The 27,185-nt window shown below is 35.2% G+C and overlaps 1 protein-coding gene and 1 long non-coding RNA gene across 8 annotated transcripts in view; one reads left to right on the forward strand and one right to left on the reverse strand.

Moving 5' to 3' along the window:
- Window positions 1-27,185, reverse strand: part of LOC123866040 (SH3 and multiple ankyrin repeat domains protein 3) — a 221,282-nt gene that overhangs the window by 128,371 nt on the left and 65,726 nt on the right. For 5 of the 7 annotated variants that reach the window (XM_045907368.1, XM_045907365.1, XM_045907367.1 and 2 more), the window contains exon 1: window positions 25,321-25,593. The exons of 1 other annotated variant lie outside the window; for it this stretch is intronic. The gene's annotated coding sequence lies outside the window, so the exon portion shown is untranslated. Of the gene's footprint in view, window positions 1-25,320; window positions 25,595-27,185 lie in introns of those variants that run through there. One more of the 7 variants, XM_045907370.1, reaches the window with a different exon arrangement.
- LOC123866050 lies at window positions 1,985-26,913 on the forward strand. The gene is made up of 4 exons (XR_006796107.1): window positions 1,985-1,995; window positions 12,751-12,753; window positions 26,632-26,640; window positions 26,732-26,913. It is a non-coding gene; the product is annotated as an uncharacterized LOC123866050 (long non-coding RNA).

Consider the following 27,185-nt stretch of genomic DNA (forward strand, 5'->3'; position numbering starts at 1 on the left):
CTTAATTAATTCATTTCTCCCATCACCGACATTACTGCGTACGGGTCTACTCTCACAACGAGAAAGGTTTAGGTCATAGTTTACCGACCAGGGTATTGACTGGTGACCCTGGCCAAATAAAGATTGGCAAACTTCACTTTTGAGAACATTATATAGAACTCTCAGATATGCAGGTTTCCCCATGATGTTGTCCTTCACCTTCAAAGCAAAATTTTAATTGCTTAAAAGCCTGGTGCGTGCCTGGGATCGAACCCCCGATCTTCCGATAAGGAGGCGGTCGGCGGAGGTCTTAACTACAAGCCTATCACAGCTTTAGATAGGTAAATACAAATGCAGACAGCGTTTTCGACTTTGACCCCAACATTGATAAGTTCATCGTACGGACCTAACTTAGTTTGGAACAATACAAACACACAATCACTTTAAACTCTCACAGCACTCAGGAAGTCCGTAAATAGATAAAAACAATACCTATTAATAATTAAAATTATTAAAAAACCACTTAACTGTAATTATCGACTGATTTTTTACTACGCTTGAAAGTGAATTCGATAGTTAATAAAAAAATTATTGTCATTAAATCAATAAAACAATTAGTTTTTATTTGTATTTGTAGGTATAAGTAGTTTGGTTTTTATAAGTAGCTTTCTAATAATTTCAGTTTTTGTGTGTGTAGAAATCAAAGTCATCGGTTGGCTTTATGGAATCTTTGCTCGCAATATTTTTTTACTGTAACGCGGAAAATTCATAGGAAAAATTAATATTTAAATTAGAATGACGAGGAATTATAATGTACCTTTTGCGTGTTTACTTCAACAGCGTTTCTAATCGTTATGTGGAATTTGCATCGCAAATATGAATTATGATGGAAAACAACAGTACAGACAGTACAGAGTGAAATAGTGCAGTGCACAATAGTGCTAGACACTAATAACTGGTTAAAACCACTTTTAGCGAAACGAATTCGAGTAAGTAAATTAGTTTTGACTGGATTTCAGTCAACTAATCCCTATCCATACTTAATTCATAATATTTATTAATACTTATAACATATTTGTACAATAACTATACTTCCATACTAATATTATAAAATTGCGAAAGTTTGTCTGTCTGTCTGTTAACTTTTCACGGCGTCATCCTGAGGACAGACATAAACTTTTTGTCGATGAATTCACATGGGATTTAAAAAAAAACCATGAGGATGATGAGTTAGTTTGTCTATTACGTCATTTTTACAATCTAATTAATCTTGAGAGCACATAGTTAGTTTTCCCCGGGACAGCGACTTTTTTTTATTCCAAAAAATATCTAATGCAATACAATCACTAAGACCTACTTAAATGAGGATTTAGATTTATTAACCTCTCCTTTTACTTTTCCAGTGTTAGTCAAACAATTTGTACAAAGATAAAAATCGTGATGAGGTTATCAGAGTTCGATGCACCCTCGATATCATCGCCCGAACTTTTATTTGTCATGGTGACGACTAAAAAGCTTCGACCGGTACTTATACTTTTCCTCAATAAACGCTATTCTTCTGAAAACCTATTACGTATTAAGAAATTTGTTGTTTAACCTTGTGTTGGTAGAATCGTTTTACTGATAGATTTAAAAGTTACTCATTCATCCACATAGAATGTTTTAATATACTTATAAAAAAACTAAATCGAGACTCCTGAGTCTCTGGACTGACTGATCTATCAACGCACATCCTTAACTGCTGAGGTTAGAAACTTTTAGGTTTCTTTTATATCACCCACCCACCCCAGGCACCCAGGGACTTAAGTAGGGGTTGAAAGTTTGTATGAAAGTTCGCCATTTTCAAGTTATTTCTCCCTGAATTTCTTTTCTGCCCTTAGAGCAGTCCGTTGCACGTAATTCCACCCTTCAACAGGGCATGAAAGTTATTAGAAAATCCATAGCAAAAGTAGGAAGCTTTGATGATATTTGATAAAAACAGCGAATGTTCAATTTTTTTAACATGTTAGCCCTTGAGTTGAATATTTCATTACAAGTGAATGCTCAGATTTGTCAGTACCCGAAGACAAAACACCTCAGGCTATAAACCCACTATAAAAAGGCACATTGGGGCCATAACGTCCGCGAGACTAATGAAACAATACAGTGGTAATGACCACATAAAGTGTTACGTAGAAATTCCTATCAACCGTAAACCTAATATCCGTCGATTTAATTAGGTCTTTCGAATTTTGAAATGCTGTTCCAACTTAAAACACAACTGTGAATTCTGACGAAATTGGTTTTACTCAATCTTAATCCGATAAGTACACTTTCACTTATTGAGCATCAATTAAAAAAGTAGTGCATGTAAACCTTCGCGCGGTTGAAATAATTATTGATTCCATTTTTGGAAGTGAGTCAGCAAAAGGTTTTTATCTTAGATCATTGTCATATAAAAAACAGCTGCGTTTAAGTGAAGTGGTTACCGACGTATAGTACAATATGATTAGCAACATGTCCAACAATGGATAAATAAGGGCTGACAAAGAAGAAAACGAAGATTAACAACATATTACAATTTGTAGTTTGTTCTTAAAATGCTTATTGAAGTATTTCTTCAATAGTATCAGCTAGATTTTCAGCTAGAAAAATATTTGTACAAGAAAACACCCTCTCATATTATATTTCTATTGCCAGATATTGGTCCATCTGGAACTGTTGCAGTCTCCACATACAGAAACTAGATGTCGCCCGTAGATACTCAATCGCGCTAACGAAGTTTTCTCGCCAGAGCACTAGATATTTCATATACATTACAAGATACAACAATGATACCAGCTGGATCGATGAATATATCTCAACGACAACAGCGAAATTGTTGTAAATGAGTTGACATTGACAAAGTTTCGCGACCTTCACAGCTTTACAGCTACGCTGATTGCAAATTATATACTGATAACATACTAAGTATTAAATCTATTTTTAGGGTTCCGTACCTCAAAAGGAAAAAAGGAATCACTTCTCAATCCTTTATAGGATCACCTCGTTGTCTGTCTGTAATGTCTGTTGTCTGTCAAGACTCGTCAAGGGAATCAAAACCTATCCCTTGATCAAAATCATGACATTCGGCAGGTAGCAATGTCTAATAGCAGGAGTACAGGGAAAAATCCGAAAACCGTGAATTGGTGGTTACATCACAAAAAGTGTTATATTTTTTTATACGATGTTACGGGACCCTTCGTGTGCGATTCCGACTCGCACTTGACCGTTTTTTTATAGCTAGCGTTTCTCGAGAGTTTCTGGACTAGCAGACAAACAGGCTCGACATAGAAAAATGTCACAATATTTTGAGAACAGCTATCGGAAAACCGGTTTGAAAATAATCTCAACAAATTTTTAAATAAACATGAATACCGAATAGCACTAAGCCACAGTTTGCTTTACGGATTTTGGAGCAAGTTATCTTTGTTTTAACAGCCGTGTTACAGCATGGCGTGTAAGAGATAAGCTTAATGCCGAGTATGTAACGCTTTACTCATAAAAATATGACGATCTAATTTTTACACTGTAGGTATATGAAATGTAATGTACTTAAAATTAGGAAATCTTCAACAGAAACATATGAACAGCTAGCAACCACCCGCGGCTTATTTTATTCCCTATCCCATGGGAATTTCGAAAATTCGACCTTAATTCTTGCCTACGTTATGAAGGGAACTTTTTTGCACAGTTTTCTAGGTCCAAGGGCCTTGGTTGATGACTCTGTCAGAATCAAAACTTTTCTATTTATACATTTTTTTTTAAACATACCTACATCAGGAACTGTAAGGACGTTGAAAACCATTGTTGAAAACAATGTACATATAAGCGTAGAAAGTGACTGCTTTTAATCTGCAAAGTGTAATTATAATTGCATAGTTCCATACATGATTAAGTAATTAGTCTAGTGAGAAAATATATCATTATTTAAATTAGTTCATTCAAGTACAGCTATAATTAAACAACCACGAGCTGTTAGATTACAACTTCCTACTGGAATAGTTAATTACATAACTGTTTAGAAATAAAGAAATAACCAAAGAGACATTGTTTTGTAACTAATATAATGGTCCGACTTCCCACCAGAGTATATCAATGGTGTGGCGTAGGTAGACCGGTGTGCTTAGTATGAGATTTTACACCTCACCTACGTTGATAGAATTCGAGCGTCGATACACTTTAGGATTAAGTAAAAATATAGACCTTAACATCATCATCACTATCGACGTCAACCAATAGACGTCCACTAGTGGACATAGGTCTTTTGTTAGAACATCCACACGACATGGTTTTGCAACTCCTAAATCCAGCGGCTCCCTCCAATCTGGACTGAAAACATTTAGGCGCGTTGGGCGATTTAAGGTTGGGCAAAAACTTCAAAGTCGTGTCACCGACATTCTAATGTATAAATAGTGCTCGCAGGTACCCACAGCTGTAAAAGCTAATGTTAATGGTTTTAATTTATAAATTATGTAAAAAAAATTATAAGTAGATACTATAATTAATTCGGAAATCCAAAAATGTCACTGTTATTTCATAGTTTAAAGTTTTCACTTCTGTTGGCAGTCCTGACTGACTGCCAATTTTTTAAAGCTCAAGTTCTCCCATCCAGCGCGTTCAAGGCGGAAACGTTGCGAAATTAAAATCGGTGGTACTGAATTTCCGACTTTAAATCAAGGTATTTCAGATTTATTTTATTTTAACGTTATTATATTTCGAGACTTGAATTCTTTCAATGATGGTGAGATGAAAAAATCTCACACGATTACGGTACACAGTGTGCATTAAATCGTTAACAGAACGTATCCGTCCTAAAAACGACTTAATTATAATGTTAACTGCTAAAAAGCTGTGTGCATAGTTTATTTTAATGTCTTTCACACTTTTAAATGTATTTATGTTAAAAAAAATTATCAGTGGGCAGACTTTTACGAATTCTTTTTATTAGATTCGAGGGCAATTTACGTGCAAGCCTTTTAAAACTTATTATAAGTAGTTCGTGTTCTTCATTTTTCGGTAAATATTTAAGTTATTATTTTTGTAACACACATTATTATGTACTTATTTTATTTTTATTTCATTGGCAACCAAAACAAATAACAATCTTTCTCTAACCTTATTCTTAAATAATTTCATTTTGATCTTATTGTAATCCAAAAGGATCGCACTGCGCATAGAATTCAAATACCTAAATAATTTCTCTTTATATTTCTATAACCAGAAATATTCTTAAGGTGAACGCACACTTATCCAAGCCGAACGCGTCGAACGCTTCCAACGAAACGAATGTTAGAATTCTGTATATGAAATCTCATGAAACCTCGCACACTTCCGCGCGTCAAAGGAAAGTCTATGAAGTTTCATTATATTTCATTTACAGAATTCTCAAATTAGTTTCGTTCAGCTTGGATAAGTGTGCTTTCATCTTTACAGCATATCTTTTTCTGGCAATTTTTAACGTAATATTATCTACGACAAGTCATGGTAGCATATCAAAATTTTATCCCGGAAAATATCAGGAAAAACCGGAAATAAGAAGGTAACTTATTTTCCTTTTTGCCGAATTAAAAAGGTTTTTCGTGAATTCCTGTCGAGTGCCGTGTGAAGTATATACTCATAGCTTATACTTACCCACTTCAGCAACTTTGAACGATTAGCAAATCATTTAACTAATTCGAGCGAAATGGTTTTAGTTATGCTCGTTGAGCAAACACTAGAAACAGTAGACTAGCACTGAATACATTTTGTTGACGTCATAGCACTAGTAATTTATTTAGTTCATTAAAATTAAATGTCTACGAGTATTATGCTAAATCTTTATTATCTACGTACATCGGTATGTAAATACAAATTTAATTTTTTTAAAGTATATTCGAATTTGTGGAGACAACATTGAGCATTGCTACTTCTCAAATAATATGACAGTATACTTTGAAGATTAATGAGCAATTAAGAGGGCTCTCTCCGTCACTCGTTTCACACAATCGTAGTTCCAATTTCATTTGAATATTAAGCAACCAAATTCCATGAAATTTTGCAGACATATTCTAGAAACTAATATCTATGTCTGTGGTTTTCCAGATTTCTCTTAAAATATTCGGTTTCAAAGTTATGCGGTCTTAAAAATTTTCATACAAATCTTTGAGCCCCTGTAATTTTAAAACTACATATTTTTAGAAAAATTTAAAACACCACAGACACAGATATTAGTTTCTAGAATATGTCTGCAAAATTTCATGGACTTTGGTTGCTTAATATTCAAATGAAATTGGAACTACTATTGTATAAAACGAGTGACGGAGAGAGCCCTGTTAAATATCACTTGCTAACGGTTAATCAAAACATCGTGAGGGAACCTGCATGTCTTAGAATTCCCCATAATGTTCTCGAAGGTGCTTGAAGTCTGCCAATCCGCACTCGTCAACGTGATATGCTTATGGCTTCTTACTTAGATTTATGCTCGGTAATATGAAACTTGCTCGCCGAGCTTGTACCTGCGTGTAGACTAAGCTTACGTTCACATTTAAAGTTTATTCGCGACGATTCTGTTACGTTTCAAGGTTGACTGGACTCGATAAAATTATTGCAAGTATGAGACACCTTCTAATGCACTAAGTATTGCCTGCCATTCGTAAGCGCACTCCAACCTAGACCTCGTCATTGCTTTTTAGGGTTCCGTACCTCAAAAGGAAAAACGGAACCCTTATAGGATCACTTTGTTGTCTGTCTGTCTGTCTGTCTGTCAAGAAACCTATAGGGTACTTCCTGTTGACCTAGAATCATGAAATTTGGTAGGTAGGTAGGTAGGTCTTATAGCACAAGTACAGGAATAAATCTGAAAACCGTGAATTTGTGGTTACATCATTTTAAAAAAAATTTAAAATGTGTTTCAATTTTCATAATAAGATCTATACCTAATGGGGTATCATATGAAAGAGCTTTACTTGTGCATCCTGAAACAGATTGTTATTTATTTTTATGTGTAAATAGTTTTTGATTATCGTGCAAAATGTTGGAAAAATACCCGAGTACGGAACCCTCAATGCGCGAGTCTAACTCGCACTTGGCCGATTTTTTTAAGCATGATTGTCGTCAAGCGCAAGCCTAACTCACAAGAAAATGAAAAATGTAAGATACTAGCAAAATATAACATTAGGGCAAGGGAAATGGGGTCTCTTGAGCACAAGATTCACTTGGTTTAGCCCTTTGACTCAAGAACAAGCTAAGCAGCCAATTCTAGCACGCTAATGCACTTCATAATTTATTATACAAGCAATCCTTAGCGATTACTCTTGCTAACGTTCAGGATTAGCGCCGTTATTCAGGGATCGTGGAATTATGTTGTCAAGCTTGTTGCGATTGGAATCTTGCAAATGAATTACCTGCAATTATTCGTAGTCGGTTACGAAAAGGAGTATGGCGGGCCCGGAACAAATTATAAATTGGAACGTCGCAAGGAGATTTAAAGGGTAGATACGCTTTAGTATGGGCATCTATTGTTAATAATAATAGGTCAGTAAGTAACCCACCCCGCTGCTAGTGGGACCCATTTTACTTTTACCGTATTTTTATCCAATGTTTTTTTTTCTTTCTTCCGTTACTTTAGTTTTCTGTTGTTTCTGTTATTTTATTTCTCTTTTTGTTATTTATTGATTTTGTTGTTGCTGTTATTTTATTTTTTGTTCTTTCTGTGTTTTTGTTATTTTATTGTTTGTTGTTTTTGTTATTGCTGTTATTTTTGAACATTTTTTAAAAATAGGCAAAATAAATAAATGAGAGGAAAAATAGGTCAGTAAGTAATATATATTACATAATGTTCAATTGAGTACTAATTTTTATTTATTTTATTATTTGTTAGAAAAATGCCATCTCAACTATGCTGTACAGGTCATAGAGGCATAAAAGCACTAGCCCCAGTTAAAGTTGCTCAGTAGTAGTAGGAGGCTATTCATTATGACTTGCTAGTAGAATATGGCTACACGGGCTTTAAACCAGATACACATGCAACAAATACATAACATTGTTTACTAATTCGTTTAAAAAACACCAGTCCTTCAGTCATTTTATGAGACCCAGATTTACTACTAATCTATTAATTAGTGTAGTAATACTACACGATCTAATTATAATTAAAGTACCAAGTTTAATAATGAGAAAAGTTAGCAATTGATAGGTTAAGTACCTATCCAGTTGAACATTCTTACACAGTTGAACTTCTTGAACAGTCTTAAGAGGGCTCTCTCCGTCACTTACTACATACAATCGTAGTTCCAATTTCATTTGAATATTAAGCAACCAAAGTCCATGAAATTTTGCAGACATATTCTAGAAACTAATATCTATGTCTGGGGTTTTCCAGATTTCTGTTAAAATATTCGGTTTCAAAGTTACGCGGTCTTAAAAAATTTCATACAAATCTTGGAGCCCCTGTAATTTTAAAACTACATATTTTTAGAAAAATCTAAAACACCACAGACACAGATATTAGTTTCTAGAATATGTCTGCAAAATTTCATGGACTTTGGTTGCTTAATATTCAAATGAAATTGGAACTACGATTGTATGAAACGAGTGGAAACGAGTGACGGAGAGAGCCCTGTTAAAACGATGACTTCTCTTTTACTGAGAACATTTTAATAAATGGTAAGTTACTTTTAGACTTTTTGAACAAAATTTAAATATCGTGTACCATCGAATTAATTAACTGTGCTATTTTGCTCCTGATTCCCGACTTTCATCCTTTTGTCCGTTCTACTAACGTTTCGATGTCTTTGGTCCATCATTATCACAGCCTTCCATCTGTCAGTCGTAATGCTCCGAACAATAGTTTGCTCAGTCGTTGCTATTTCTGCAGATCGATATCGGGAGACGAATGCCTTCGGAGATAGAGCTGATAGTCATTAGATATTGCGAAGCGAGTGATCTTTCTACGGAGCAACTAAGTTTAAAGCTGTTCACACACTGCCGAAATGACCGCAAGAAACGCGAAAACTGCCATCTATCATGATTCTGACGATGATATAACACTTAGCCTTTTATTCAGCAGGGTAGATAGCGTTATGGACTAGGGCTATTCTCATTTTGGGAGATGTTTTCTCAATAGTGGGCGGGTGATGGTTTGAGATGATGACAGAATGACGATGACTCAAAGTAAGCATTACGTCCACAGCTTGTTTGGGCCGCAGCGAACGTAACAAGGAATTTCGGGGATGTTATTAGAACATAATAGCGTCAGTATACAATAACTATGACTTTGAACCTGCGCAGTGGTTGACTTATTGATCTACGGAGTAAGACTTGAACAGTGATGTTAGTAGTGTCTGTGCCGCCGCGATTGGTTCAGTCAACATATCGCTTCCCGCGCAGTAGAAGAGTAGGTACAACACATCGTAGATACTAGATAACTCTCGTAATTCGACGCTCGAGTTCTACGAACGTTAGCGAGATTAAAACCTCATACTAAACCTACTAACTAGCAATCAAAGAGTTAGTTATATTTGCGGCAATGTGCCAACATCCTAAGCGGCAACTTAGTTATGTGTATCGTCAAATGGGACTACATGGCTGAATATATTGTGCTTATGTGAGAGATCTTTAGGGTCGATATTCAGATTCTTTCGATTGGTAAACTTGATCCTGGTTTCCTGGATGCCACTCACCATTCTTGATGTTGATCCTTACTATGATATTGTTTCGTTACTTTTACCAAACTAGTCTTTCTTCGTACGATTTTAGTTTAAAAAAGTCATATATCTTTGTCGAAGTATGGAGGGATAGCGTAGTGGTTGAAACTCCGACTTCGTATTCGGGTGTCCGACGTTCGATCCGAAACGTCTTCATTCGTCAGTCAAATATTCGGCGAAAATATAAATCAAATGCTTATTTATTAATTTTTATTTAAACATCTTTATTACTTGATACTTCAAAAATACAGAATAGACCTCAAAACAAAGGGCTACCTTATTACTACAGTGATCTCTTCCAAGCAACCCAAAGAACTTGTCGCAATGCAACTATACATACATAGGTATACATAAATAAACACTCTAATAGGTACATACTATAAAATAACTTACTTAATTCTAGGATATAAGTACTTATTTAATAAACTTAAAACAATTTTTCGATCTCTAATTTATGTGTTTGTGTTTTTACCCGTTTGATTGACAGGCGTGTTTTTTATTACAATATTCTTTTTATAAATAATAATTATTGAAGACTAAATTAATAGCTGAGATCGTTCTCACTAGTTTCTTCAAGGTTAACATCAAGCATGACTGGTTTTTTTATTTCGTAGGTAGATCATACTAACGTCTGATCCTATAGGTATGTGTTTAATAGCTCCAATGAATTGTTTTTTGTCTTCGAGTTCTTTGACCATCGCGGGTTGGTACTTTATGGAATGTTTTTTATCTAAAACGTCTTACGTTAACCTCTGGTTTGTACCTATAAGAGCTGTGAGATCTTTTCTTCTTAAATTATATATTAGGCAATTAATAATGTAATTGTAATTGATTATGTAGTCAACCACCACAGAATTTAAATCATAGCACAGTGTTGATATAGTTGATAGTTTTTCTATATTTATATTAATATATTTTAGTAGACATCACCTTCCTTGAATATTAAAATATTTTTTTTTAATTCAGTAGGTTACCTGTTAAATTATGACGGGTAGATTTTTGATTGCCAAAACTTTAACCATCTTGGCACAAAAAAAATATATACCAAGATTTAAACAAGTTTGAATGATGACTAAATTGAAGTTTTAAGTTTTTGTGTAGGAAATGGAAATCTGCTAGGTTTAATATTAAATATTTAAATTTTGATAAGATCGTACGTAAATACCTAACAATATATAAAACAAATCTTTAAATTTTTCAACCAATACAAAAACTATGGAAACGTTACATTAATTAAATTTACTTGACAATTGAAAAAAATTATATGGAAAAACCTTACATTAATTAAATTTACTTGACAATTGAAAAAAATTATATGAAAAAAAATTTTACTTAAGTAATTATTAAAAGTTACCCAAGATAAACGGCGCGAGTATTTCGTTAATATATTATGTGAGTAGAAATATATGAGCTAGTCATTTAAAAAAATTACGCACATTTTTGTCAAGTATATCAAGTAGGTAGGTAGGTACATACGTACACTTATCTCGTATGTAGTTAAGAGTTGGCTCAAATGAATAGCTGATCTTATCCGGTTTATAATTACTCGCTAATTGTATGATGATTGTTCTTACAAGTGAGTAAGTACCTACTAGGTATATACTGATGACTGAGAGTCAAGGTTATGCATCTGCATAGTATATAATACTTTGTATCTTACTTTATTCAGTTCCTAGTCGAAGAACCGACAGATGTTCGGGTAACATAACTCAAAATTTAAAAAAAAACCCGACGAAAACCTCTATAAGAAAACTAGAAAAGAGCTGATAACTTTCAAACGGCTGAACCCATTTTCTTCGATTTCGATTCGATTGATTTAGCTAATAAGCTAAGAACACTCTCGATCAAGCCACCTTTCAAACAAAGAAAACTAAACTAAAATCGGTTCACAGATACACATATACACACGTCAAACTTATAACACCCCTCTTTTTGGGTCGGGGGTTAAGAATGCTGGAATGGAATGGCGACCTTACACCGGAAAGCGCAGCATTAGCAGACCCACAAGGTGGACAGATGATATCAAATCAGTCGTAGTGCAAGACCAAGGCGTGTATGGATATGATGTAATATGTAGTTATCGGTTGACAACGACTTTGAATCATGATTTTTTCAACGGCATGTAAACTTTATAAACTAAAAAACTACAATCACACTTCACGCTAATATTATAAAGATGAAAGTTTTTGTGTATGTAGGTATGTATGTATGTATGTATGTGTGTGTGTATGTCTGTATGTGTGTGTGTATGTTTGTTACTCATTCACGTAAAAACTACTGAACGGATTTGGTTGAAATTTGGAATGGACATAGATTATAACCTGGATTACCACATAGGCTACTTATATCTAATAGTTCCCACGGGATTTTGGGATACCTATATCCACGCGAATGAAGTCACGGGCATCATCTAGTTAAGGTTTCCAAACTAATGATTAAAGTAATAAATTAATTTTCATTGTAAAAGTACCTAGTAAATAAAACCACCATAATAATTAGGATACGTAATCCGACTCCAGTACAAGGTGTACAGTTAGTGACAAAAGTGCAATCCGATCTGTTCACGAAGCTAACAAACGGTACCCTCCCGCGACACTACACGCGTGGGACACTCGCCGACAAAACTCTATCCGCTTCAATTATTATTTAATGATACATCCTCCATGGCCCTTAGTTTGATTTCCTAGCACAGCGGTGACGTTATTTAGGGCGGTTACAAACTAGCGATTCTTCTGTGTATATTAAACTAGCTTATGCCCGCAACTTCGTCCGCGTCCGCGAATTTCAAACCCCTAATTCACCCCCTTAAGGGGTTCACATTTTCAAAAACCTTTCTTGGAAGTTGCTTACCTCATAATAGCTATCTGCATGCCTTTCAGCCTGAGACGTCCAGTAGTTTGAGCTGTGCGTTGATAGATCAGTCAGTCAGCTTTTTATTTATTTTATTTTATTTGACTAACCAACAACTTTTACACATACAAATATTTACAAAAAAAAAAAAAAATTATAGCTAAAAGACACATCGTATAAACTTTTCCTTTTATATGTTTAAAAGATAAATGATAAGCTCGTTTTGGCATACGCACTTACACGTGCGCTACATTTGGTGCTTCAATAAATCGAATGCGCATTACAGCATGTTAACCCGAACTATGAGTGGCAATATAGATATACGAGTGCATATATACGATAAATGCTTACTTATACGCACAAATGAAACGCTAGATTGAACTCACTCTGTAAACCATCACAGCGCTGCAAAATGCACCAAATAAGATCATTGAGACCTATAGAAACAAGACATTTTCATTTAGCTAAAAGTAACGATTTAAAAATATATACAGACATTCAAAGCTCTTGATATCGAACTTGTTAAAAAATTATTTAACATAAAGTTGCAGTATTTGGGACACTTAGCCAATGAACTGGCTACGAACGTACAGTTTCTACATAGTGTTTGATGTGTGCAAAAAACATGCTTTTTCAGATAATGAGTCAGACATACTTCAATAAACTAGATCTTATTATAATAATATATTCTGTGACTCGGTTTCAATCATAATTCAAACTGGTTTGCACGAATAGCTATATTATTTGGAGATCAAAATAAAAATAACTGAATCTAGATTTAATTAAACTAGTTGCTTGCTTAATCACTTCAAATACTATTTAAGACATACCTACTTTCATTATTTGTCAATACAGATTAACAGTGGCCAACATTACGTGTTATATCGAGTTATGTATACCTAGTGTGTTTTGTAATAGTCTATAGTTTTCTTTTTTTAGATATAAAAACATTTACTTAGGGTCAATTTCATCAACGTAAAATAAGTCTTATCTGAAAGACATATTTTGGCAGGCTTTTAATACAAAAACTGTTATAACACCCAAATTATTCCTCTATTAAACGTCACTCAAGGTTGGTGAAATTGGCACTTAGTAATATCGTAGGTACTAGAATAGTATTTGAATAGGAAATCTTAATTTTCGGAATAGTTAAAAGAATAAAATAGTTATCGTCTTTTTAACCCCCGACCCAAAAAGAGGGGTGTTATAAGTTTGACGTGTGTATCTGTGTATCTGTGTGTCTGTGTATCTGTGTGTCTGTGTATCTGTGTATCTGTGTATCTGTGTATCTGTGTATCTGTGTATCTGTCTGTGGCATCGTAGCGCCTAAACGAATGAACCGATTTTAATTTAGTTTTTTTTGTTTGAAAGGTGGCTTGATCGAGAGTGTTCTTAGCTATAATCCAAAAAAATTGGTGCAGCCGTTTAAGAGTTATCAGCTCTTTTCTAGTTTTCTTGTAGAAAAGAAGGTTACATAACCGTTAGGTTCATAATATTATGTCAATTGACAAATGTCAAGCTGTCAAGATGGACGTTGCCTTGATACATAATTATTTATTTGAAAATGATGTTTTGGAAAACTCTGATACTCTGGATCGTAGGCGCGGAATAGTCCAAGAAAATCGGTTCAGCCGTTTGAAAGTTATCAGGTATTTTCGGTCTTTTCTAGTTACTGTAACCTTCACTTGTCGGGGGTGTTATAAATTTACACTTAAGTGTAAATTAAAAATTTATAACACCCCCGACAATCCAAAGTATCTGAGTTTTCAAATCATCATTTTCAAATAAATAATTATGTATTTAGGCAACGTCCATCTTGACAGCTTGACATTTGTCTATTGACATAATATTATGAACCTAACGGTTATCTAACCTTCTTTTCTACAAGAAAACTAGAAAAGAGCTGATAACTCTTAAACGGCTGAACCAATTTTTTTAGATTATAGCTAAGAACACTCTCGATTAAGCCACCTTTCAAACAAAAAAAACTAAATTAAAATCGGTTCATTCGTTTAGGCGCTACGATGCCACAGACAGATACACAGATACACAGATACACAGAAACACAGATACACAGATACACAGATACACAGATACACAGACACACAGATACACAGATACACACGTCAAACTTATAACACCCCTCTTTTTGGCCTCAGTGTACATTGACGTTCGGACAACTGTTTTCAAGTATCGATCGCGAGCACTTCCCACGAGGGTCCGCTGTAACTTAGTTCTGTTGACTCGGGCTCGATACGTGGTTTAGGAATTTCGAGAGCCGCGGTTAAATTGTATGGGACTAAGGGTGGAGTTCACCGACTTTTAAAACGGCTGATTATTAGAAAACCGGCTGATTAAGTGATTTTTACTGTTCACCAGCACTTAACCGAGGTTTGCAGCCCTAAAACGGCCGTTTAACCTAACCGAGCGCGGAAGGGTCGTTTAACCAGGGTTTCCACATTTTTACATCTGTTGTGCCTTTGTGTACAGATCAATTTAGATTATTTTGGTTTGTCTTTGCGTTGTTCATTTCAGTAGCGTGCAACAAGTGTTTGATGTAATGGTTGGAAATAATAATTACTTATCTTAATTTCCACTATATTTTGATATTTTAAAACCAACTCCGAACTGATGCGCTTGTCGTCACTTGAAAAATCACTTGTACACATTTTTGGCCCTCCATTTTAATATTGAAATTATTTTAAACACTAGAATCTCTTAAAATCATCTTTAAATGCACACACAAATAATTACGGCAACACGACAGCAAAAAATCAACAGTCCAACACGTGCAGGACACATGATCACGACTGTGACGTCGGGGCCCCGAAGTTGTAAATTTGGGACGGTTACTACCTGGCAAAATTTAGAACAATAGTGTAGTTCATCTTACCCATAGCGTCTTTGTACTTTTCCAGTTGAAAGTATTTTATTTTATGCTCCTAAATATAGGCGTCACAGTTTGTTGTGTTGAATAGTAATGACAATGTGTCTTCGCTAACGCATTGCGTTTTAGCGTTCGTTCGTAGCAGTAGCGTAGCTGAGAACAGATGGTGTTCCGCCGATTTAGTAACCATGCTACACTTTTTCGTGATGAACAGTAAATATTAAAACGGTTGTTTAAACGACGGTTTCGAAATAACCAGCTGATTTAGCAACTGTTGTTTATGTAACTTTCGGCGAACTCCAGTCTAATGAGGGTTGCTATAAAACGGATGTTTAACTATGAACTTAATACGGGCGCGTACTGGACGAGAATAGAAATGGATTAGAGAACATAGCTTAGTTGGATTGTCAGGTTTTTTCATTAATCGACTAGCTTCTCTTCCCGTATTCCGATCCACCTCAACTGAGCTCGTACCTAGTTTAGTAGTGTTTACCTTTTTTAGGGTTCCGTACCTCAAAAGGAAAAACGGAACCCTTATAGGATCACTTTGTTGTCTGTCCGTATGTCTGTCCGTCTGGCTGTCTGTCCGTCCGTCCCCGTTGACGTCACCTAGAGTCCTGAAATTTGGTAGGTAGGTAGGTTTTATAGCAAAAGTACAGAAATAAATCTGAAAACCGCGAATTTGTGGTTACATCATTTAAAAAAAAAATTAAAATATGTTTCAATTTTCAAAGTAGATAACTATACCAAGTGGGGTGTCATAATATGAAAGGGCTTTACCTGTATATTCTAAAAAAGATTTTTATTTATTTTAATGCATAATAATTTTTGATTTATCGTGCAAAATGTTGGAAAAAATACCTGAGTACGGAACCCTCAGTCCGCGAGTCTGACTCGCAATTAACTTGGCCGGTTTTTTAAAGTCGGTTAAGGAAAAATTGATTATATCCATACTCTTTAATATTATAAATGCGAAAGTGTGTCTGTTTGCTAACTTTTCAAGGCCTAACAGGTAAACCGATTTGTGACAGGTACAGAGTTAGCTTACATCCCGGGGACGGACATTGGCTACTTTTTATCCCGGAAGATCAAAGAGTTCCCACGGGATTCATAAAGGCTCACCCGATTATCCGATTTATATGAAATTTGGTACAGAGGTAGTTTGCGTCCCGGAAACTGACACAGGCAACTTTTTATGCCGGAAAAGCGAAGAGTTCCCACGGGATTGGAAAAAAAAATCTAAATCCACGCGGATGAAGTCGCGAGCATCATCTAGTAGGTAATGATTTATGAACTTACTCGTAACATGAGGAAACCTATCGAAATTATTGATACTTCTCGGAACATAAAATAACCAACCGATTAGTCTACAGTGGAAAATCCACAGGAACCGTGCGCTTACGAGCGGCATTTCTTAGTTGTGAATCGTTTCGTAAGGTGACTCGATCTTACAAAAAATATTAATTAATCCTCCCTATTATCTATACTAATATTATAAATGCGAAAGTGTGTCTGTCTGAGAGCTTGTCACGGCCCAACAGTTTCACCGATTTTGATGAAAGGTAAAGAGTTAGCTTACATCCCGGGGAAGGACATAGACAACTTTTTATCCTGGAAAACCAAAAAGTTTCCTCGGTTTTTCTAAAACCTAAATCCACGCAATTCCAAAATAAAAAGAAAAGCCTTAACTCAACCACAATAAAAATACTTATCTAATAAATAGCCGCCAGAGTGCCGTTGCAAAAGGTTCTGAATTTTAATCAAAATTAAGGGGCTTACCAATCTTATCATGAACTCTATTCTAATATTATTATCCATTCAGTTACTTAACTTTAAAAAACCCGTTCAAGTACGAGTCATACTCACACACGAAGGGTTCCGTGCCATTATGCAATACAAGATAATACATATAAACACTATGTAATTATTATTTTTTCATTAGCAGGGCTGCCATTTTGAATTTTTTATTATTGATTGTAATAGTGGCATAGTGGCAATAGATAGGTATCACTCCGTGGAAGTTCAAACTCTTTACCTATTGCGGTTCATGAGATATAACCCGCTGACAGACATACGGACGGGCGGACAGACGGACGGATAGGCAGGCGGACAGCAGAGGATTAATAATAGGACCCTGTTGACTCCTTTTGGGTACGGAACCCTGAAATAGCAATAATAGCATTTCTATAAAAAAGATCATGAAATAAATTGCACACGAATCGTCGTGCTTAGTATTACCTAAGATTTCAATTTTAAACAGACTATGACTATAAATATTAACCATGAAGTTAAATTGGCAAATCCAACGCAACGACTGTGAAAAACAAGAAACCTACATCATCATGTAGAAATTAGATAAGGACCATAACACACACGATGCATCAGCGATCGGCGGTTTTGCGACTGCATCGATGCTGCATCGCATTTTGACGACTTTCTGCGTTCAATCGCTGTATTGAAACCGCGCGTTTTAGCGATTTGATGCATTCGATCGCAGTATTAAAATCGCGCGTTTTAGCGTTCGAACGCGGTATCCGTGCTTGAAAATCGACTTGATCGCTGCGACTGGACAGTTCAAATGTGGCATTGAGCTTCCGAAAAACATCTAAATCGCCAACGCTGATGGTAAAAGCATCGTGTCTGCTGTGACCCTTAAGTAGATAATCTTTCAAGCAAGCAGAAGCGACTTAATGCTAGACTTACAACTTGTTTTATTTTAAAAAAAAACAAAGTTACCTAAGTACATAATCTAATAAAGTAATAACCACTGACAGCTGAGTTTAGGTCGACGAGTGAGGTCAAGACTCAAGAGGTATAAGCATGTTGGTCAAAAGCACGATCAATCATATCACTTGAATTAATATTATTTGAGAGCATTACACAAGTCATATTTCTGTAATCTCGAGCAACAGTTATATGAATAATTAAGATGCTTAGCGGCTGCTGATTGCTTCACATGACAAATCTAATATATAAAAGGAAAAAGTGACTGACTGACTGACGCATAATTCAAACTACTGGACGGATCGCGCGGAAAGTCTAGCGGTTATAGCCTAGTGATTAAGCCGTCGGCGTCCTATTTGGGAGGTCGGGGTTCAATTCCGGGCATGCACCTCTAGCTTTTTTGGGGTTATGTCACTTGCAACAGCGAAATGAAATGAAATGATTCTATATTTTGTGAAATGTGAGTAACAATGATGGTATATTGACAGGTCCTTGGTCCTTCACATTTCCTCCTCCATCCTCCTGGCGAAGGAAAACTTTGTGAGGAAACCTGCATGCCTGTGAGTCCTCCTCAATGTCCTCAAATGTGTATGTAGTCTGCTAATCTGCACTGGGCCTAAACACTTCTCATTCTGAGAGGAGACATGTGTTCAGGTACTCTGTAGTGGGCCGGCGCGGCGATGGTTTGATCATGATTCTGATGGTTATTCTGGCTTCTAACACTATACATGCCATACTCCCATCGGCGGTGTTCCCACTAGATTACAACATGGGATTATTCAACGGGCGGACCAACTGGTGCTCCTCTGGTGCTGCAAATGCTCACGGGCGGCGGTAATCACTTAACATCAGGTGACCCGCCTGCACGTTTGCTCGCTATTTCTTATTTAAAAAAAAATACCACTGGTATGAATTGAGAAATAGATAGGTTATGTCATAACTGATCGTTACTAGGAAGTTTGAAGATAACAGACCACCCATTGTAGTGATTTGGCAAATAGAGACATGGGTGGGCGTCATGTTACGCTGAGGTGAAATCGCATTGTAGGGGAGACCGGGGATAGTTGACTAATTTTTTACTAAATCAAAAATATTTTTTTTGTTTTCATACATATAGACAATATAATCGCTTTAGTGGATAGAAGAACCATTAAACTAATAAAAAAAATTAAAACCTAGTTCATTATTCAATATAATGATCATGTTTTAATGCATTTTACAGAACACCAACTCTTAGTCAATCTACCCCGGGTCCGGGGTAGATTGACTATATGCCCGGGGTAAGTAGACCTACGTATCAATAAGCGACAAATTATGAGAAGAGTCAAGTAATAAAACATTTAATTTTTTTCAATTTGAGCTCTTTATTCAAAAGCGATTTCAATCAGGTACAGACATCTTTTATAAGTCTTTAACAAAACTATCAACTCTTACTTTTTTATTTAAACATTTATTAGTTATATTAATATAACAGTTGTAGGATTCAGTGCACTCTAGACAAATCGTGCTCTCATCATCTGACTCCACAGCATCGTCATTTTCATTTACTTTATCCGTCCTTTTTCCTTTACCCTTTCCTTTTCCTTTGCCCTTACCTTTGTTCATTCCTTTTCCTTTTTCTATTCTGTTTTTTGTATCTGTTTTTTTTTTTCTTATAAGTTTCTCTTTGTTTTTCATATCTATAAGATTTTGTTTTTCAGGAGTGTCTGTATATAATAGTACTTTTACGTTTTCTAATATTTGTTCTATTATTTATAAGTGGCGCTGCTTTGGAAAAGGGTCTTATGTCTTCAAGTGTCGCCAGGTTTACATTGTATAAAGGTGGAGGCACATTTACTTCTCGAGGATGTACGTTTTCTGGGATTTTGAGATTTTCTCTTAGTTCCGCTTCATATACATGTAGCGCTTCATATGCATGTATGTGTAATGTTTCGTCAAAAAGAGAAGGTTACTCACATTCAGTACTCAAAGATCTTGTATCAGCTCGTTCAGTTCTTCTTTTATTATACTCCTCATTGTACTATATCAAAACAATGAATATACTTATAAGAATTGAATAAAAGGTTCATCTCGAAGATATTTTAAACTCAAAATTTTATTGGGGTTGGTTGACTAACTATTCAACCAGCCCCGAAATAAATTAGTCTACCAACCCCAAACGCCATTTTAAGTTTCGATGGCATGCATAACCTAAACACTGACATCAACTTAAGAAATAATACATGAAATATGATTAATATGGACTCATGAAACACTCTGACTAATAGATAAATGGTTAACATAAAATATGTAGGTATCAGATCAAAAAATATGCAATGTGAAAATATTACTTACATGATATGAAAACAAATCACGTGTCATTGCTCCAAAACGGCGTGTGCCTGTGACGCGGCGCTCTGGACGACTGACCGGGGGGCGGAGAGTGATGCTCGACTTCGCTGGGATGACGTAATATTCATATCGTTGGCGAGTTTTTGGCGGTTAGTCTACCTACCCCTATAGTCAACCATCCCCGGTCTCCCCTACAGACTCTATACAAGACTAACAAAGTACAAACATAAGAAGCGAGCTTCATTATTGATTATCTTGCGAGATTATTACTTATTGGAAAAAGATTTACTGAATGACACAACTGTATTTCTTTTAATTTTTTACTGAAGTAACATTTAAAAAGGTAAGTGCTTACTTACCATTAAATGTTACTTCAGTAAACAATACATTGTTAACTTACAATAGTTTAATAATATGGTCTAGCCACAGATTTAGGAAAAAGACTCTTAGGAGTTCTGTGGGTCTAGTTATGATTATTACCTGACAACTCGTATCTCATACCTAATGAGTTTATGACTCACTAAAATATAATATACCTTGCTAGTATGTATCTACTATATTCAGTAAGGATTCAGTAATAATAGTAATCGATTACCTATCTTTTATCTATCAATTATCTTTAGATAATAATCAAATGTTATACCTACGTTAATTTCTCAAAATGCTTTAATAAATAAAGATTTTCAGCAAATAAGTGCGTAAATAAAATTAAAACTAAGGCTAGTAGGTATAATGTATATTTATATTTTAATAATAATTTACTAAAATTAAAACCCGTGTTCAAAACCACACCTAAAACCGCTTTATTATTACCACGTCCGTCCGCGTGTTTTTATGAATGTTTAATTTATGCGAGTGCATAGTTATAAAATCTCTTGGCCGTGGTGAAATATGCACAAGCATGGAATCCGATAAAACAACCGCGACCTGGCCTTCACATTCGTTCCATCTGTAATAAATTAAATTACCTACGTACATATACCTATTTAGCTCGCGTGTTACGGAATGATATTTTTGCCCATAACTTTTAACAGGGCTCTCTCCGTCACTCGTTTCATACAATCGTAGTTCCAATTTCATTTGAATATTAAGCAACCAAAGTCCATGAAATTTTGCAGACATATTCTAGAAACTAATATCTATGTCTATGGTTTTCCAGATTTCTGTTAAAATATTCGGTTTCAAAGTTACGCGGTCTTAAAAATTTTCATACAAATCTTTGAGCCCCTGTAATTTTAAAACTACATATTTTTAGAAAAATCTAAAACACCACAGACACAGATATTAGTTTCTAGAATATGTCTGCAAAATTTCATGGACTTTGGTTGCTTGATATTCAAATGAAATTAGAACTACGATTGTATGAAACGAGTGACGGAGAGAGCCCTATTAACTAGGGTTGTCGGAATGTTTTCAAACTTGTCGCTGTCGTTAGGTAGGGCTATTGATGTGGGTGAGTTCGGCCTACCGTCGATACACTAAAGTAAAAGGACGCCATCTTTATTGGGACTAAAGTAATCATCATGTCCATCATTCATCATTGGGGATCATGCCCACGGCTTCACCTCGTGGATTTAGGTTTTTAATCCCGTGGGAACTCTGATTTTCCGGGATAGAAAGAAGTCTATATACCTATTATAGATCTTCAGGATGTAAGCTATCTTTGTACAGTATTTGGTACAGCGATAGTTTGCATCCCAGGGAAGGACATAGGCTACTTTCCGGAAAAACAAAAGGTTCCCACGGGATTTTTACAAAAACCTAAATCCACGTGGTAGTCACGGCATCAGCTAGTAAGTTCAATGTTGTTATGTCTTTCAAAACAGTAGGCATACCAGGTATTATATTTATCTGATAAATCCTCAAATGGGACAAGTAGATGCAAATAGTTTCATAATCTCCGATAACCTGATACACTTATCAGAATAATAAATTCCTGCTTGGAAAGTTGTGATACGAGCTTATCATCTATTTATTGGAGTAATAAAATAAATTCGTACTCAGATATTAACCTATTTAATTTGTATTTTGTGCGTAATTTTTTAAACTGGTTAAGTAGATACTTAGGGATCGTAAACCAAACAAAAAACTGGGCAAGTACGAGTCGGGTCTCGCACTTATAGGGTTCCGTATTATAAACATTATTTTATATATTATGTATCAAAACGGTAATTCTGCGGGACGAAGTCGCGGGTAACTTGCTAGTTTTAAATATATCCGTTTTACCTTTTGGAAACCTTTTCCACCCTAAAAATTGCGACTTTTGGAAGCTTCTTCTTTTTGGGCTGGTTTCCGCACTTAAACGTTTCCGTCTGTTGTGCGTGTTTTGGAAGCTTTTCACGAACTCTAAATATCATTTGATATTTTAAGATGTGTTTTTTGGATTTTTAATCTAGATTCTGCGAGAGATCTGTTTTGCATGGAAAATAATGCTTTGATAACGAGTAAAACAGGGAGTTTGAGAGAGAACCGATCAGCAAGATGAGATCGCAATCCAAACAAACGCCGTAACCAAATCACGACCGTGATAAATGATGCGATAGAATGAATTGCTGAAATTATTACTATCGATTCATTTTTGATGACTTGGCAGCGCTTACGCTTAGTTACTAAGACCCTCACGAGTTCGATTACCCGCTGGCTAATTTTTTTTTTGGGTTTTTTTTGTAACTTTTTGTGGTATTTTCAGTGGAATTAACAGTCAAGACAAGGGCTTCTTTAGGGGTCACGTAATCATCAGGCGAAGGACCCGCCGTCCATTCATTTTTCTTCATATCGCAATGCATATTTGCGCAAAAGATAGGTAAGTAAGTATTAACACTGGAATTGATAGTCAAGATAGGGGCTTCTTAAGGGGACCATTCAGCCAATATATGTCATATTCAACCTAAATGCAGTGCATTACTTGGCATGCAGATAGCAGCTATGTATGACATAGACATTTGCTTCGAAAGATTTATTGAAAATCAACCCCCAAGGGGGTAAAATATGGGTTAGAAATTTGCGTAGTCCACGTGGACGAAGTCGCAGGAATAAACTAGTAGATAATAATATGTACGTAAGAATATGTTTACCTGCTTACTTAATATTTAAGAGTAACCCATCTAAACATCAAAATATGAACGAATAAGCGGTAATACCTATTTCATTAAAACAAAAGACTGTAAAAGCGTTAGCAAATAACACTTACTCAAGTACTTATGAATATTAATTAAATAAACGAAATAAATTAGTAGAGTAATTTATTAATCTTATTTCTATTATATTCTAGTCGACGCTAAGCTAAGCGCAAGCGACAGGGACCCAATCTCCATACCTACTTATTTAGCAATCTTTATAATCGAGATTCTTACATGTTTGTTGCTGGTTCTTCTCGGTAGGAAAGGCATTCCGAACCAGTGGTAGATGCATTTAACGATTCAAAAGTACTGGTGAAAGTTTAATTGAATAAAAATATTTAGTTATTTAATCCATATCGCGATAAAATTGTTTAACGAATAGTAACTTACTATGTAGTAATAACTAGTTTATGTGCGAGAGTAATATGTACCTACCAAATATTATACAATACTATAATATACCTACTTCTATTATATAAGACGAAGGCTGATTGCCTTTGTTGAAATTTCGACCCTGGAAAGTTCAATTAGCGTTAAGATTAAAAACGATTAGCAACAAATAAGTAGGAGTAACTTGGTAGTTACTTAATTTACAAAAACTAGAAGGGGTTAGTCCATCACTTAGAGGGCTAAATAGGGGATGAAAATTTGTATGAAAGTCTGTCATTTTTCAAGTTATAGCTAATGGAAATTGGTACGTGTAGGCTTTCGCAAAAACGTTTCAGGACTTATGAAAATTCTATCCCCCAAGAATTTTCAAAGGCCACAAGGGCGGGTCTGCTAGTCTATCTGTTTGTTGCTTCATCATATTAAAAGAAATAATATATTAATTAGTTCGAACAGTTTCATTTCATATAACGTTCAATTTTATAATTATGTATTAATTAATTTTTTCTATGTTCTGTATCTTAGCAAACCTTCGTTTCGTTTGGATATATTTTGAATAATGTTTATTTTATTGAGAACCAAGGTATCAAGCCCCACCAGAAGACAATTTAATAGCCATAATAGGTAGGTAGAATCGTGCCGGACTTAAGATTTTATCGCATCTACAGTAGGTACCTACCTACTAGGTATTATGTACTTATTACTAACTTAGGTAGGTATTTGCTTATGAAAAAAAGTTATACCTATTACTTGTACGAATACCCGTATGTACGTAACTAGGTACCTACATCCTGCCATCCAAAAATCCTAATGAAAATGAATGAAATCTAAAAACTGCGATTGATCAGTGGTTTTAAAGTACGGCTTAGGTAGTAGGTATATTAATGACCCAAGGCCCAAGGGACTTAGTTTCTACAAAACTGGGCCTAGGCAAATATTTAATATCTAGTAGGTATTTACCTAGTTGATGTTATCATAACTTAAGTACCTAGTAAAGCCTTAATTGCGCAGTAGTTAGAATGACTGGATTACAAAGGATAGCAGATTTTCAAATATTAGCAATTCTGGACCTCTAAAAGGGAAAGTTTTCGATCACTTCTCGTGTTATTTGAGTAGGTAGACCCTAGAAGATATTAACAGAGAAAACTCGTTGATAAATCCAATGAACGAATTTTTAAGTAGGTAGGTACTTATGTATTTTATTCATATTATATGTATTACTTGGCTACCTGGTAAAAAATAAAGTGTAGACCCACGTCAAACTTTTTACAACTATTTAAATACACGAACACTTATATAGGTACTTAATCACAACTTAATCTTCGATCTGTTAACTTACCACAAAAACAGAGACGAAGAAAAATCCAAGTGGGGCGCACAGAAAAAAAAATTTAACTGGTTTCACACACACATTCAAGTGTAAGATAAATCACAACGCACAGTAAATCCACTTATATGTCACACACAAAACAATATAAGGTAGCCTTTTAATCACGTTAGATCTAATTAACGCGTGCGAGACGGTATTTACGCGGGATATGCGGTCACAACGGGTAAATAAACACAACCTACCAACTGCGCTTATCAGTCGCGACTGGTGAGCGAATGACTAACGAGTGAGCGGGAGGCGGCCGGTTCACGATACGTTGAGGAAATGAACGAATGAGTGAACCGTGGAAAGAAAAGTGCGCGGTGCGGCCGCCGCTTGCGGGCAGCCGGTATTCCGTATGTTGGTTAGCAAATTAGGTACCTACTCAGCTAGTGTATTTTGCTATCAGTTAAGTAGATATCACGGGTAGATTCGGGTATCTACTTTATTATTTATCTTAACAGTCCCATGTGTATAAAACAAGTAAGTTATTTCGTTGAAAAGAAAATTATAGCTATATTTTATCGTCTTTTGCCATTCTGCGTCCGAACTTGGTCCGAACTTTAGACCTGTTTAGAACTTTTACCTAGGTAGTAGATGGCACAGAATATAAAAGATACTAGACTAAGCATATGTTTGTTCTATGTGATTACCTTGTTAACCGATAAATGATACAAATGATAGGATAATTATCGAGTTTTTTTGAACAGAGACTCTAGCTAGGTAGTGTTCTATTTGTAATTAAATAAAATTTAAATTTAACAAGTGTAATTCAAAATATTTCTAGTAATTTAACGATTTAACACTCAGGGCTCAGGATATAACTTAATTGTAATCATGAAAAAGTTACAGCAAAAGCTGTAACAAAAGAACCGCAGCAGTTGAACCTAAAGATTTTCGCTATTTGGGAATAGATTTAAATGATAACTATTTGAGAATTTCAAGGAGGTAGGTAAGTAGGTACGTATTTACTTTAGCTGTCTATGACTCTGACTGACATACGAACGGACAGATAGATAGACAGAATACACTCAAGTAGACTGAAACCTCGCTTCACTCGGTCATTTTACAATACTATTAACTCAACTAACTTCATTCCATTTCAAACTTAGTGGAATGGCGTCAGTTAAACTTATACCTCGTTACTATCGTAATCGCTATTTTAATAAGCCTTCGACGAAGCAACTATAATTCCTTCTTCGTCTTAGATTGTGACTTATGTTAGCAATTTATATATTGCGTAGTTTGCCGTTGTTTTTATTTATTTATTAAGAGATCAAGTCATCTGTTGTACTGTAATCTTTTGAATTATTACTGAAACAGGCTTGATTTTTTAAAAGGCAATTTTCCCTAATTTTCGCAAGAGTTTCAATGCAACCAGCAGCTTGATTGCGGTATGGTAGAACGACAGCTACAAATATCACGATCGCAATCACCTGATTGGTTGACGCTCGCTCACTATTGGCTATAATGCCTTATTGCAACAAGAGTAGCATAAAAGCCAATAACAACAATTGCGATTGTAATAATGATTGATGCAAGTTTTACGGAATCGAACTACAAGTTTTGTTATTTAGTTCCAATTTAGTTCCAAACTTTAATGTGCTAAAATAATATTTTGAAAAAATGGCAGCTTTTGGAAAAACTGGTAGGTAATATTGAATCGATATTTTAAAAATGAAACATCTTAGTAGAGTAAATTATAATTTAAATAACCCAGGTACCTACGTACCACGGTGAATACGATGATTTTGTTATTTTATGTTACCTGTCTATGTCGTTAATTAAACCACGAAATAAGCCTAAAATCGCGGATTCAAAATTTGAATCCCACC

This window comes from Maniola jurtina, chromosome 6 (assembly GCF_905333055.1).
Source record: "Maniola jurtina chromosome 6, ilManJurt1.1, whole genome shotgun sequence".
NCBI lineage: Eukaryota > Metazoa > Arthropoda > Insecta > Lepidoptera > Nymphalidae > Maniola > Maniola jurtina.